Source organism: Ictidomys tridecemlineatus, chromosome 1 (genome assembly GCF_052094955.1).
Source record: "Ictidomys tridecemlineatus isolate mIctTri1 chromosome 1, mIctTri1.hap1, whole genome shotgun sequence".
NCBI lineage: Eukaryota > Metazoa > Chordata > Mammalia > Rodentia > Sciuridae > Ictidomys > Ictidomys tridecemlineatus.
The window spans coordinates 243,075,523-243,089,711 of record NC_135477.1 but is presented as its reverse complement, the minus strand read 5'-3'; the positions used below and the strand labels follow the sequence as shown (position 1 = coordinate 243,089,711).

At 36.9% G+C, this 14,189-nt stretch overlaps 2 long non-coding RNA genes across 6 annotated transcripts in view; both read left to right on the top strand.

Annotated features, from left to right (window-relative positions):
* Window positions 1–14,189, top strand: part of LOC144365532 (uncharacterized) — a 93,737-nt gene that overhangs the window by 36,060 nt on the left and 43,488 nt on the right. The window lies entirely within an intron of this gene.
* LOC144365536 (uncharacterized) lies at window positions 1,284–9,594 on the top strand. The gene is made up of 2 exons (XR_013424077.1): window positions 1,284–5,704; window positions 8,912–9,594. It is a non-coding gene; the product is annotated as an uncharacterized LOC144365536 (long non-coding RNA).

The following is a 14,189-nucleotide window of genomic DNA, read 5'->3' as shown; positions in this document are numbered from 1 at the left end:
AGTATGTGAAATATGTGTTCTTCTAATTGCTAGCAAACAGGGAAGATGTGGTGAAATAAGACTGTCTAATGACCTAACTTTAAGGTTATTTCCTGAGAACCAGAGACATTGTCCTGCATAAAGGTCAGGTGTTCAGGCTTTTGTGTCTATTCAGGCCCTTCTACAGACTTCCTCTATATCATTATCTCTGAGCATGAGGATCATGCAGATCTTGTTTATGGATGTATTCCATTCCACCTAGAGTGGTGTCTGCTATTCAGTGGTCTTGATAGACACTTATGTCACAGATAAATTAATGAGAAGATTCATGAATGGAGTGGCCTTTGGAGTATTTGCTAGTTTCCTGCATGGAATTCCTTTCCAGGGATTCCTGAAGTTGACTACTCTCTGTCATTCTGGACTTCCCAGTAATACCTCTTTAGAGCAGCTTTTCCTGGATGCTGAATGCTTATTTAGCAGTCCATAAACTCACCCTGGTCAATCTCCATTTTCATCCCATTTATTCTATTCACAGTTCTTCTTATTACTTCTTGATGTGTTGATTGACAAAGTCTTCTAAAATATAAGCTCCGTGAGGCTAAGAACTTTGTCTTGATCTTTATGGGAACTGCAGTGTGGTACCTGGTACATACTGGGTACTCAATGAATGTGCTAAATAAATGAATTTATTAAAGTGAAAGGATATACTTTTCTAAGTGCATCAAAAGTGGGAGAAGTTCATAATAAAATTATGTCTTTCTTCTCATTTATTTGGAGCTGAGAATTCTCCATTCCTTCCAACACTTCTGAGGGTTAATATCATATTTTTCAAAACATTTCTGTGGTTCCTGAGATCTAATTGTCCTTTTCCCTATCCTTTCCTCTGATACCACAGCTTGATTTCTCCTTTGATATGAGTCTCACTTGTTCTACTCCATTCTTATTCAACTCCAAAAGAAAGACCACCTTGATGGGCAGGAGGCATCACTATATTTTGAGTCATTTTATCAAAGGATTTCTGTGGTCTGCATTAGTTCTTTGTAGAACCTCTACACAATTATACATACCCTACCTCTCTTGCTCTCCAGTTCACCACATGACTTTCATGAAAATTTCCATCTTTGAACCCTGGCCTTTTTCATCAGCCCAGAGATCAAAGTGTTCTTTCCTTTGTCTTTTAGGTTTTTGTTTCAATTTAGGCTCGTCTAGTGGTTTTTCAAAGTTGGAAATCTATCTTTTGTTTCCTTGATTAAAGTCAGGTAGTGATCAATAATTGAAGCATGTTGGAGGTTCAATAACTGAAGTTCTTACAGAAACACCTAATATATTATTTTCATATTTAAAGTAACCAGGAGGATCCTCTTTAACTATGAGTAATAGGATGGTCTACATGAATCTTCATTGTCTTTGGTCTGCTGCAGACACTGGGAAGAGAAAGAACTTACCCACTCTGATGTCATTATTTTAAAATTTTATTAATTTTTATTAGTATATTAGAATTATACATAATAGTGGGATTAATTGTGATGTATTCATACATGCGCATAGCATGGTTTGGTCTGTTTCCCTCCCCCACCCTTTCTCTTCCCTGGATCACCTCCGACTACTCTACGGGTGTACTGCTCTCTCTTCTATTTTCATGAGGTCCCTTTTTTTCTTTTGTTCTCTCTTGCCTCCACATATGAGAGAAAACAAAAGATTAGCTCCAACTCTACCCCTGGGAATATAGTGGACAAAAATCCAACTGACGTCTCTTCACCCCATGTCTTGAACATCTCAAGGTTGTCTCTCTGAATGGGTTGTGCTCTGTTTGGCTTTGTCTTTTCTTCACAAAGACTGTATGTTTGAGGACATGATGTTTTTGTTCTCTTAATGAACACATCTCAAAAGTCAGATCACTGTTATATGATGCACTAATGAGATAAACTAATTTTTCTATAACAATAGAGGAGCTTTCAGCTTTTTGTTCACCCCAGCACACCTGAAAGGTAACAATACACTCTTGCAGTTGGCAGCAGTGACCTAAATAACAGTGCTTCCTGTGTGAGGGAGAGTTTATTCATGTAATCCATTCAGTTAATTCTGACTCTACCTTTCCCAGAGAACTGTTATATACAAATTAAAATATGAATGGATCTTCATTTCTATAATTGTGTTTGATACAGCTGCTGGCACGCATAAAGCAAATTAAATATGTGAACTTTGTTGTTCACTTAAGTATGTGAACTTTGTTGTTGTTGTTGTTTAGTACCAGGGATTTAACCCAGGATGTGTAACCACTTAGCCTCAGTCCCAGACTCCCATCCCTTTTTTATGTTTTATTTAGAGACAGGGCATTGATGAGTTGCTTAGGGCCTCACTAAGTTGCTAAGGCTGGCTTTGAACTTGCAATCCTTCTGCCTCAGCCTCCCTAGCCGCTGGGATTACAGGCATGTGACTCTGTGCCTGGCTATTTGAACATTTTTGTGGGCAAAAGCCACATGCCATGCAGTATCTCTGAGGCTTTTAGCAGACTATCTTAACACTGTATAATTTTAAGAAATTGCTTTTTAAGGGGCAAGAAAGGTCAATGCTTTTTTGAGACCAGAAGCTTAAATAACGCATAAAAAATAAGACAGAGTAGCAAGATAATGGCAAATTTTTCACAGTAAGAAAAATTCACTATTTTAAAAACAAAATAAAAGCAACCATTGCTTGAAATGCATCATGAAATTGTGAGAATGATTCAGTTCATTTCTTGTCAATGTTGTAAGGCATAGTCACATATCAAAATCATAACCATTCAACAATTTTTCCATCAAATGTGTACTTCCTCCCTCCAAACTAGTATATATGCCCATTTCCTCACCTCTCTGCATATAATGAAAAACTTCTCAAGTTTTCCATGGCTCCCCCACCTCCCCTGCTTACCTTGGGAGTGAAATTAAGAATTTATTTATCATCAAGGTATTAGGGGATGAAATAGAAAGTTTCAGTGCTTTCTTTGAGGCTACATAGCATGTAAAAGAAAAGGATAACCCAGATTTACCAAATTTGGAAATATACCAAAGCAGAGAAAATTTATTGAAGTTTGTTACATGCCATGTAGCACATGATGGGGACCATTCATGCAACGCCTCAGTCATTATTCTCTATTCACTTAATAATTATTAAGTATTTAAAATACTTGCATATACAGAGATATCCCAAAGAGGTTTCTGCTATGCTGCCTCCCATCGATTCCTAGCAGGCGTCTGCGTCTGCTGTCCACAGCACTGACCTGCTGGCTGGAAGCCCTTATTGGCAATGTGTTTTTTTCCTTGATTCGGCCTCCTCTTCTCTTCCTGTGTTTCTGAGGACAACCTCCCACGTGAACAACTTGAACTCAGTACTTACCTCAGGGTTTGCTTCCAGAAGGGTATGAACTAAGGCAGCAGGTAAAGTAACACCCCAGGAAGAAGGAAAGGGAGGTGAGGAGGCTCTACAGCTGGCCAAGAGCTCAGCATTGAGGGCCCAAAAGAAGGTCAGGGTGGCCAGAGCACAATAGGCAGGAGAACTACCCAGGAAGAACTGAAGAGGGAAGCACTGGCCAAGTCCTGCGGATGCCTGTGAGTCCTCCTATAGTTTCTTATTTTTGTCGTAAATTATCATAAACTTATAGCTTAAAATAGCATAAATCCTACAGCTCTGCAGGTCAAAGTCCAAAGTGGGTCTCAGTGGGCTACATGTAGTTGGAGGACCTTCAGGACCGTGTTCTATTCCAGCTTTAAGGAATAAAGAGAACGATTCTTCTGCCTGCATTCTGGGCTCATAATACCTTACCATCCTCAAAGCCAACAATGGTGCAAGGTTGGGTCTTTCTCCACCATAGTGCTCTGAGTCACTCTCTCCTGCCTTTCTCTCCGACTTAGAAGGATCCTTGTGATTGCTTTGGATCCACCTGGCTCACCCAGGCTACTTCACACGTTAAGGTCAACTGGTTAGCAATTTAGCATTGGCAATTGTAACTCCTCCTCATTGAATAAAACAAGATATTCCTGGGTTCTGGAAATTAGCATTTGGACATCTTTCAAAAGGGGGACATTGCTGTTTACAAAATCCTTGCAAAGAATTTAGGATTTTTCAAAGAGAGAGAAAGCAATGGAGAATTTTAAGCTTGAGAGGGGCACGATCTAATTTGTGGTTTTTTAGATCCTGATTTGCTAGTGTTTAGTGAATCAATTGAAAGGGGACAAAAGTGACAATGAAGAGATTAATCAGGAAACTATTGCAAAAATCCAGATGAAGAGAGGTGGGAAGTGATGTGATGGTATCAGAGCTTTTTAGAGGTTCAACCCAAAGGCTTTGATGAGGATTCCATCTGGGGAAAAGGAGAGAAGGGGTTTCAAAACGGAATACCAGAAATCTCCAGCATTGGGATGAATGGAGATGGTGTTTTGCTGATCTGGAAAACATTGGTTTAGAGAGAATATAACATTCAGCTTTCCACATGGGTTGACTTTTGGATGTCTGTAAAAGACATAAATGGATTTAACCAGATGGATGGTGAACTCTGGAATTCAAAATGAAGTCTGGGTCAAGGATATAACGTTTTGGAGGCACCATCCTACAGACAGTGTTTATAGCCATGGTAGGTAATGCTGTTGCCATAGGAGACAAAGAGGTGAAAAATGAAGACAGGATGCAAGTTTGGGGTGTCAATCCTACCTACCTCTGGAGTGTTTGCCCTCTGCTATTCATCGCATGCTCTGTCCTCCTCCTGATTTTGTCCTGTGGGACTTCTGTGTGCTGTTTCTTGGATCTTCTCATTCCATACTACATGTCCCTGTACCTTTCATTTGTTGTTGTTTGATTATTTTTCATGTCATTTTCTGGATAATTTCCCCAATATCTTTCTTGCAATTGCACAATCTTCTATGTCTAATCTAGTCACGTGATCATTAAGTCTTGATTTTTTTTAAGTGCAGTGGCTATAATATCATTGCAAATTCTTCATTTTTTTTTTTTTATAAAATCTGAATTTTCTGTTTGCATGTGTTTCTCTTCTGGTCTATTTGTCTCACTCTTTATCTTATCAAACATTTACATTTTTCATATTGAAGTCTCTTTTAGGATGTTTCTATTTGTATTTTTTTTTTCTAGTTTTGGGGTGGTTCCATTTTTCCACTGCTGCTGTTAAACCTTCAGAGTGATTCATTTCTGTGGGTGTTTTGTGATGTCTTTGGTCTCATCGCCAAGGGGGCTTGTGTTGAGAGGGAAGCTCATGTGCTCTGAACGGTGCTCCTTTCTCTCCAGATCCTTTCGCTTGGGCTTGCCATCATTCCAGGTGTACCTGTTGCTTGTTAGTTTTTATGTGAAGAGTCTAATCTTAGAAATGGCTTTTTCTTTTTCTTCTGAAGATCCCAAACCGAAGGAATTTTTCTTTGCTTCTTTCCCCAAAGAAGGCAGGGGAGGCTCTTTTATTACCTTTTTCTAGTGGTAAACCAGCCTTTTACAGAGCCATGACGTGCTGGTTTTAGACTTGCCATTCTCCGCAGGCAAGGGGTTTATGGGTGCAGTCGCACACCAAGGCCGCAGAGGAGGAGGAACCCAGCAGCAGCCTAGAAGGCTGTATTTCAGCCACTAGTCAATAAAAAGCATCTGTACTGTGGCAGAATGGCTGTGTAAAAGCGGAACCTGTTTAATTTATACAACTTGCAGAGTCTGGATACAAGCATAAACCCATGAAGCCATCAACACAATCAAGGTAATAAACATCACTTCAAAAAAAGGTCCTTGTGCCCTTGATTTTTGTTTTCTTTTGTTCCATTTTCTGTTCTTGTAAGAACACTTAACATACAATATAACCTGTTAAAAATTTCCCCCACTTCTTTATCAAGTATAATCAACAAATAAAATTTCTATGCCTCATGCTGTAAAATGTGACATTTTGAAATGATTGATTCAATGATACTTTGTTCATTTTGTGGTAAGAATATTTAAGTCCTATTCTCTTCGCAATTTCAAGTATACAACATATTATTATTCATTAGAGTCAGTCTGCTGTACAATAATTCTTCAGAACTTATTCAGACTAACTGAAATTTTGTGCCTTCTGACTAACGTCTCTCGATTTTCTCTCCCCTCTTCCAACCCCTAGCAACCACCATTTCACCTTCTGCTTCTCATCAGCTCATTGTAAATTTCAATTGCAAGGGAGATCATGCAATATTTGTGTTTCTGTGCCTGGCATATTTCACTTGGCATAATGTCCTTCTCATTTATCTATGTTGTCATAAGTTAAGCCTGAATTATCTTCTATAGTGTGTGTTTTGGGTATGCCATACTTTTTAAAACTTTTTAAATTCCTTCATCCACCATTGGACACTTAAGTGGACTCAGTATCTTTGCAACTGTGAATAATACAACAGTGAACATGAGAGTGCAGATATCCCTTCAACATATTGTTTTTAATCCTTTTGGATAAATACCCAGAAATGATACTGCTGAATCATTTGGGAGTTACTTTTATTTTAATGTTTTGAAGACTCTTCACACTGAATTCCATAATGGATGTACTAATTTACATTACACCAATCATCTACAAGGGATTCCTTTTCTCCACATCCTCTCCAACACTGTTTATCTTTGTCTTTTTTATAACAATCTTTCTGACAGAGGCATTATCTCATGATAGTTTTAATTTGCATATACCTGATGATTACCAACGTTGAGTACGTTTTTATAAAACCATTGGCCACTTGTGTGCCTTCTTTTGAAAATATCTGTTCAGGTTCTTTGCCCAACCTTAATAGGGTTGTTTTCTCACAACTGGGCTGTTGAATTCCTTATACATTTTATATATTAACCACTTCTCAAACACTTGGTTTTCTTATTTCTCTTCACTTTGTTGATTGTTTTCTTCACTGTGCAGAAGATTTCTAATTTGACAAAACCCATTTTGTCTATTTTAGTCTTTTTGCCTGTGCTTTTGGAGTCATATTCAAAAAAATGTTTCCTGGACCCCATACTGAAAATTTTCTTGCATGTTTTCTTGTAGCTTTTTGTAGTGTCTTACATACATTTAAGTCTATAATCCACTTTGAAATAATTTTTTTAAGTTTTTTTTTAAGGAGAGAGAGAGAGAGAGAGAGAGAGAGAGAGAGAGAGAGAGAGAGAGAGAGAGAATCTTTTTTTTTTTTTTTTGTAGATGATACAACATACCTGGGTCCTGCCCGTGCTAAGCGAGCGCTCTACCACTGAGCCACAATCCCAGCCCTGAAATAATTTTTATATGTGGTATGAAGTAAGGGTTCAATTTCATTCTTCTGCATATGAATGTGCAGTTTTCCCAGCACTCTTTGTTGAAGAGACTGTTCTTTCCCCAATGTATGTTCTGGGCATCCATTGAGATGTGTGGGTTTATTTCTAGACTTTCTATTCTGTTCTATTTCATCCCTATTGACATGAATAGGGATGTGTATTGTTAACCACAGGCACCATGCTGCATGACTTTGTATCATGTAACAGAAAGTTTATACACACCTGGGTGGATATAAAATCAGGTGAACAACACCCGATTTTACCCTCCTACAGCTCTTGGAAAATACCCAGAAAAATACGGAAGTAAAATCATCTCTGTTTGTAGATAACATTATCTTGTAAGTAGAAAGCTCTAAGGAACACACACACACACACACACACACACACACACAGATGGAATTAAAGAAGCCAGTAAAGATACCAAATTACTATATAAAAGCCAGTCCCTTCTGTACAACAACAATGAACTACCTGAAAAGAGAATTAAGAATATGGAATATTTATAATAGCATCAAAATGAATAAAATAGGAGAAATAAACTAAACCATGGAATGGAAAGCCCCCACTCTGAAAACTTGAGTTCTTAAGATTGAGGTCCATTATAATTCCTCTGAGGGCCCTTTTTGATGAATTTCCTTTCTTGGTTTGATTATGAATTCAAGATTTTTATGACCAGGTTAATTAAAAATCCCTTTCATTAAGTTATAAACATAGAATAGATTTCATTTTTTTCAATAAATGCTGCCAATTGTGCTCATTCTTACTGGGAATCTATCAGGAACCTTGACAATTGTTCCATCTGAAGCTAACACTTTTCAATGAATAAAACTATCTCATTTTTGCTAATTCTTAAGATTTTTCATTGTAGCATTATAATATCAGATGATATCCAGAACTCTCGCTTTTGCCCCTAATTTGATAAAACTGGCTTGGGCCAACTCACAAAAGTCTATTTCATACATCCTTTCCCAATCCAAATTCTATGATAACCTTTGGAAATTGACCCTGATAGAAATGCTTATACTGAGGCAATGGTCAGTCGCTGAAAGTCACGTTTCTCCCCACAGAGAGCCAGTATTTAATAAGCATTTACCCACAGATCACTGCGCATTCACTCAAGCCTGAAGGCCTGCCTCCATTGCTCTTCATTCTATGAATGGAGAATTTTGTGGCAAAGATAAAGAGGAAGGACCATGGTCTCCCATGGCTCACCTCTGCTGCTCTTCTGTAGTTGATAATCTCAGGTTGATGCTATAAGAAGGCTGTCCTTGAATGTTGACTCTTCCCTTCTGCTTTTCAATTTTCGTCTTTTATGTTAACCTTCATGTTGATGGTCCTGAATTTTCTGCTCTATTTCTATTGGCCATCGTGTCTACTCTGGGCCTTTGTCTAGATCTCAGGTAGCTAAAGCCAAACGGTCCCTAGGAACAAGGTACAATCCCCCAAAGCTTCCCAAGTTACCACTGGACCCTTTGAAACTGGGTCATGTATGCTAACTGATTCTCAGATGACTGCATCTCACTTGCACTCCTCTGCACATTCTTATGCTGGAGAAGAGCCCTGTGTGATGCACCCTTCATCTTTATGCACCTTACGCACCACAGCACTGGGCCTGCAGACTCTAGTGGGATCTATCTTCTTTCATTTTCAGAAACCAGGTACTTGAAGAAAAGCTCAGTCTCAGTCACAAGAACACAATTGCAGGAGAAATCTGGAAATCTACTCTTGTCCAGGGTGAAAATGAGAACATGAATTTGATAAGCAGCTCGTATGAATGAAGATTAAAATGGAAAGGCTCTTCATCTGAATGTGTTAGCCTGTGTGCAGGACTGCTGAAGACCTAGCATGGGTGTCACCAGTTGGCCTCTAAACAACACTTAAAGTCCTTCAATATTTATATATTTAAAAGAACACACAGAGGAGGTACAAAGATAAAGATGTCTGCTATAAATGAAGAAATTAGGAAATCATATAGAACTTTGTGTTGACACAGGATGTGGAAACAGAAAAGTAATAAGGGAAATTATAGCAAAGGAGGGAGAGGGTGGGCGGAGGGGCAGGATGTGGGAAGGATAGGGGAGAATGCTTTTATTTTTCTGTGAAATGCTTAGATAGTGCCAAAACAAGAGTTAACAGTGTTCCAAAAAGTCTCAAGAAAAAAAATCACAATCGCTTTGTGCCACTTATCTCTGATTCTTAGACTTCATGAACAAAAAGAGTTGCAAATGCAAACACTCACAAGTTCAAAATTGGGACACTTCTATCACATTGGCTTCACAGTTGCCCTTGAAGCTAGCAAGTCAAAGTTGATATGACATAATTATACTAGCAAAACATTGTAAGAATTAAGTACAATAATAAATACAAAAGTCTCTTGCAAACTATTAAAAAAATGATGTGATTTGGACCCCATATTTGCTCTTGTTCTAAAATCTCATGTTCATTGTATCTATTTGAGTCTTTATTTTATACTTCTATTTGATTTTTATTACTCCCCCCTGCCACTATCAGAATGAATAAGACACTCTATAGTTGCAATAAAAAATTATCTACTTTAAAGAATTTAATGTTTCTAGCTTTCAGGAAAAAAATCATAAATCTTGTGGTTAAGAGCAGTTTGCCTTTGGTATAATCCTCTGGACCTTCTCATACTCAGATTGTAGTGGAACATTACAATGATGATATAAAGCTACACATAAGCTAGATGAAAAGGCTGCACAAACAACTGATAACAACTTTTAACTTCTGAACCCAGGTTTTCATGTCTCTAGCTGCTCACCTTTTTTTGGAGCTATTTCGGAATGTTAGCTGTTGCTTTCCTTTTCTTAGGTTGTTATCCATATTATTACATTTCAGTGGGATCAGAAAAGGCTCATAATGGGTCATCAGTTATAAGAGTGTTCATTAGTGTTTTTTAAACTTCCTTTCAATTATAGCAGGCAGTTTAAGATGATAAAACTGTGATTATTAAGACATGACATCAACTGAATCTGAAGGACTCAGAAAGTTTATCCTGATATCTTCTCCAAGATAAAAAGCAGATATAAGATAGAAGTGTCTGAGAGTCCGTTTCATGTCCATTATCTCAAAAAACTAACCTTTGTCTTTTATATTTTGGTGAAATATTAATGAAAAGTTAATATCTGGGTACCAAAGTGTAGGTACACTTCATATGACTTTTGTTCCATTGTTTGCATAGCAATGATTCCAATTACTCTTCCCACTTAAAAGATTCTATGTATGTGTGCACTCATGCATACATGCACTTTTGGCTATTGATGATTGATGATTGGATGATGATTCTCAGGGGACACAAAAAAAATTGGAAAGCAGCAGAGGAATTTCATTCGTATATATATACAAATTTATTATTTTATTAATCACACAAGTTTATAGGTCATATAGAGACAAATGAACTCTTTACATTTATCCAGTATGCATGAATTGTTTATTTCCTATTTTGTATTTGAACCAGATTATCTTTTCAGATTATCAACAGCGATTCCCACTTCCTGGAATACAGGACCATTCACAGATCATCCTTCATCTTATCCTATTATGTCTTTGTGGCAAAAAATATAAGAAAATATAATATGTTCAAGACTATTATAAAAGACATTGTGTTTTTGATAAAACCTCAACAAGATCAAAGCTGATACCTCAGAATACTCATATATCAGGATATGCCTCATGAATGTTCTTGGTCAAACAATAGACCTAAAGAATTAGGATTTTTTTCCTGTTGTTGTCTCAGAAGATGATGAAAATTTAAAAAAAAAGACACTTTACTCAAAGACGTCTATGGTTGTTTTTGTCATTTAATGGATCCCAATGAGTTCCACAGGGGACCCACAAAATATTTGGGATAATTTTAGTCACAGAAATAGCCCAAGCTTGGACTGTAGAAACAGAGATAGTACAAAAGAATAAAGACCAAATTTTTACAAGCAGGAGATAGCCTGAAAAACAACAACAACAAACTACTCAGCTACAAAAACATGCGACCTTCATAAAAGTGAAGGTACAACCAAAGCCATGAAGAATTATTCCTAGATCTTACACCTTAAAGAATTGTGAACCTATGACCAGCTTTCTTCCTAATTGCTAAGACCTGTTGATGCTTGTTTCTGCTTTCTGCTTTTCAATATCTTTCAAAGTTTTCCTATGCCTGACCCTGTTGGGTGTTTTGGTAAGAAGACTTATTGGAGACTTTAGAATGGATTGTGTTATCCACCCTCGGATTCCTGGTTCCAAGAGTTTGTGTCCATATTTAGTTCCCTCCTACACTTTATTAGGTTGGTATGCATGGCAAATAGACCATGGCAGATATGATAATCACTTCCAAGACCAGGTCTTTACAAGTTTTTATAGATTCTGCCTCTCTGTTAAATGATCACTCGGGGAGAAGCTAGGTGAGAGAGGCTCATGTGGACAGGAACTGTATAGTGAGCTGAGAAATTTGACTTTCACCTCTAGCTGGGTCTCTAGAAATTTCAGTCACAGATGATATTTTTATTACAACCTTAAAATATCTAAACCATTCATGAACTCATGACCCTCACAACTTGTGAAATGTTTGTTAAGACATTATATTTGATACAATTTTATCCAAAATAGATCATTAAGCTGCTAGAATTAGAAAACAATATTTTATTAATTTCATTTACATTGTATCCTGATTAGCAGATGACCATATTTCCCATGGTTCATTAACAATCCCTAATATAACTTTTAAAGTAGTAAAGAGTTTATCCGAAAAGTTTTAATTATGGAAGCAGTCATGAAACACCTGATAATGAAAAGTGGTGCCCGTTCTCAAACCACAAACTTCATTTCCAAGCAGCATTTCAAATTATTTCAATGGTTCTTGTCTTCTAAAATGATAACTCACGTAGAAATAGATTTGTATTGCCAGGCACAGTGGTATATACCTGTAATCCCAGCTGCTGGGGAAGATGAGGAAGGGGGATAGCATGTTCAAAGTCAACCTCAGCAACTTAGAGAAGTCCTCAGCAACTTATCAAGACTCTGTCTCAAAATAAAAAGGGCTGGGATATAGTTCAATTATTAAGTACCCTTAGGTTCAATGCACAGTTCTAAAAAAAAAAATTAAAAAGGTATGTATCACACATGTATTACTCATATTCTGATTAATCTGATTAAGCAGGTACTTTTGGTTTTAAAACTCAACTAGACGTAACCTGCTATTGAGGGACCCTGATTTGTTTGCATAATGCCAAAGAAAATGTGAAAAAGAAAAGCAGAAATCAGGGATTAGAGACTTAGCTCAGTGGCTGCATGTTTGCTTAATATGTGAAAAGCCCTGGGTTTCATCATCAGCCTTGAAAAGAAGGAAAAAAAAACAGAAATTGGATTGACTTATTATGACATAGATATGTTATTCTCATGAGATTTCAGCAAGTGATATTTCTTTAAAATATAACAAAATAATTTATATGTAATAATTCACTTAGAAGATAGTATTATAAGCAATTGTTCTATAGAAAAGTTTGTGAGATTTCAGCAAGTGATATTTCTTTAAAATATAACAAAATAATTTATATGTAATAATTCACTTAGAAGATAGTATTATAAGCAATTGTTCTATAGAAAAGTTTGTGCTTGGGCTGAAATTTTCTCCTTATGGATTTAGAGAAAAAAATTGCTTTGGGAAATGCATAAAATTTTTAGAAGTAGGTATGATCGTGTCAGTTGTTCTTCTGGTGCAAGATCTAGGTGGATGCATAGGTACACGCATGGACCCATGTTCTCCATAGATGACTAATTTGGAAGGCATAACAAAGATCAACTGGAAAAACAAGGCATTTTTCTTTACCCTGTAGATTATATAAAGATAGGAGGCTGGACCTTCCTCCTCCTCCTTTTTCTTTTGTCTTCTTTTTAATATACTTTTCTTGATGTAAAAGTAAATTGCTATTATGGGTATGATGTGGTAGGCATAGTAATAGAATCTCAAAGATGTCCACTACCCAATCCCTGGAATTTTTGCATATGTTAGATTCCATGGAATGGGGACATTAAGATTGCAGATAAAACTGCGATTGCTAATAAACTGACTCTAAAATAAAGACAATTTCCTGGATTAGTTGAATGGTACCATAAGAAGTGAAAGAGAAAGCAAAATAAAAGTCAGTTTTGCCTCTGAAAACACAACCCACCACTACTGGCTTCAAACACACAGGAAGGGGCTCTGGCAGGGGCAGTCACTGGAGCTAGCCCCTCTAGAGCCTCTACAAGGGAATATAGTCTGCTACCACCTTCATTTTAGTCCATTGAGATGAAGGCAGAATGTCTTGCTTGAGAAATAATAAATGTGTGCTGTTTCAATTTGCTAAATTTGAAATAATTTATTATAGCAGCAAAACAAAATGAATTGCAGATATTATCAGGGTGTTAAAATATACTTGGGGTAAAAATAAGGCACTAGCCACACAGCAGACTAAGATTACACAGCTAACTTCATGCTATGCACTTTGAACTCTATATAAAATATTCCAAACCCTTAAACATATATTTAACTAAACTTTAATGAAAAAAAAACTTCGAAGTTTAGAAAAAAATTCTTAAAAATTGAAAAGCAGGGGAAAAACTTAGAACTGATGGTATTTTGAACCAAATGCAAGTATTCTCTTAGTAGTGGCAATAAAATGTTCTAGGAGGAAAAAAAATTTATTTTCTTTTGTGCATAAAAGGAAGGCTTTCACAGAGTAACTGACATGTGTATTGGAGCCTGAAAGAGCAATGAAACTTTGGCAAATTGATAAGGAATAGAAGAGAGGCATTGCAGACAGAAAGCAGAAAGATATTTGGCATGTGAATGGAAGGTGTATTCCAGAAATATCAGTGTTCTTGATACGGGCTGACCCAGAAGTTTAGAGAGAAAAGTAGATTGGTTACAGATTACGCAA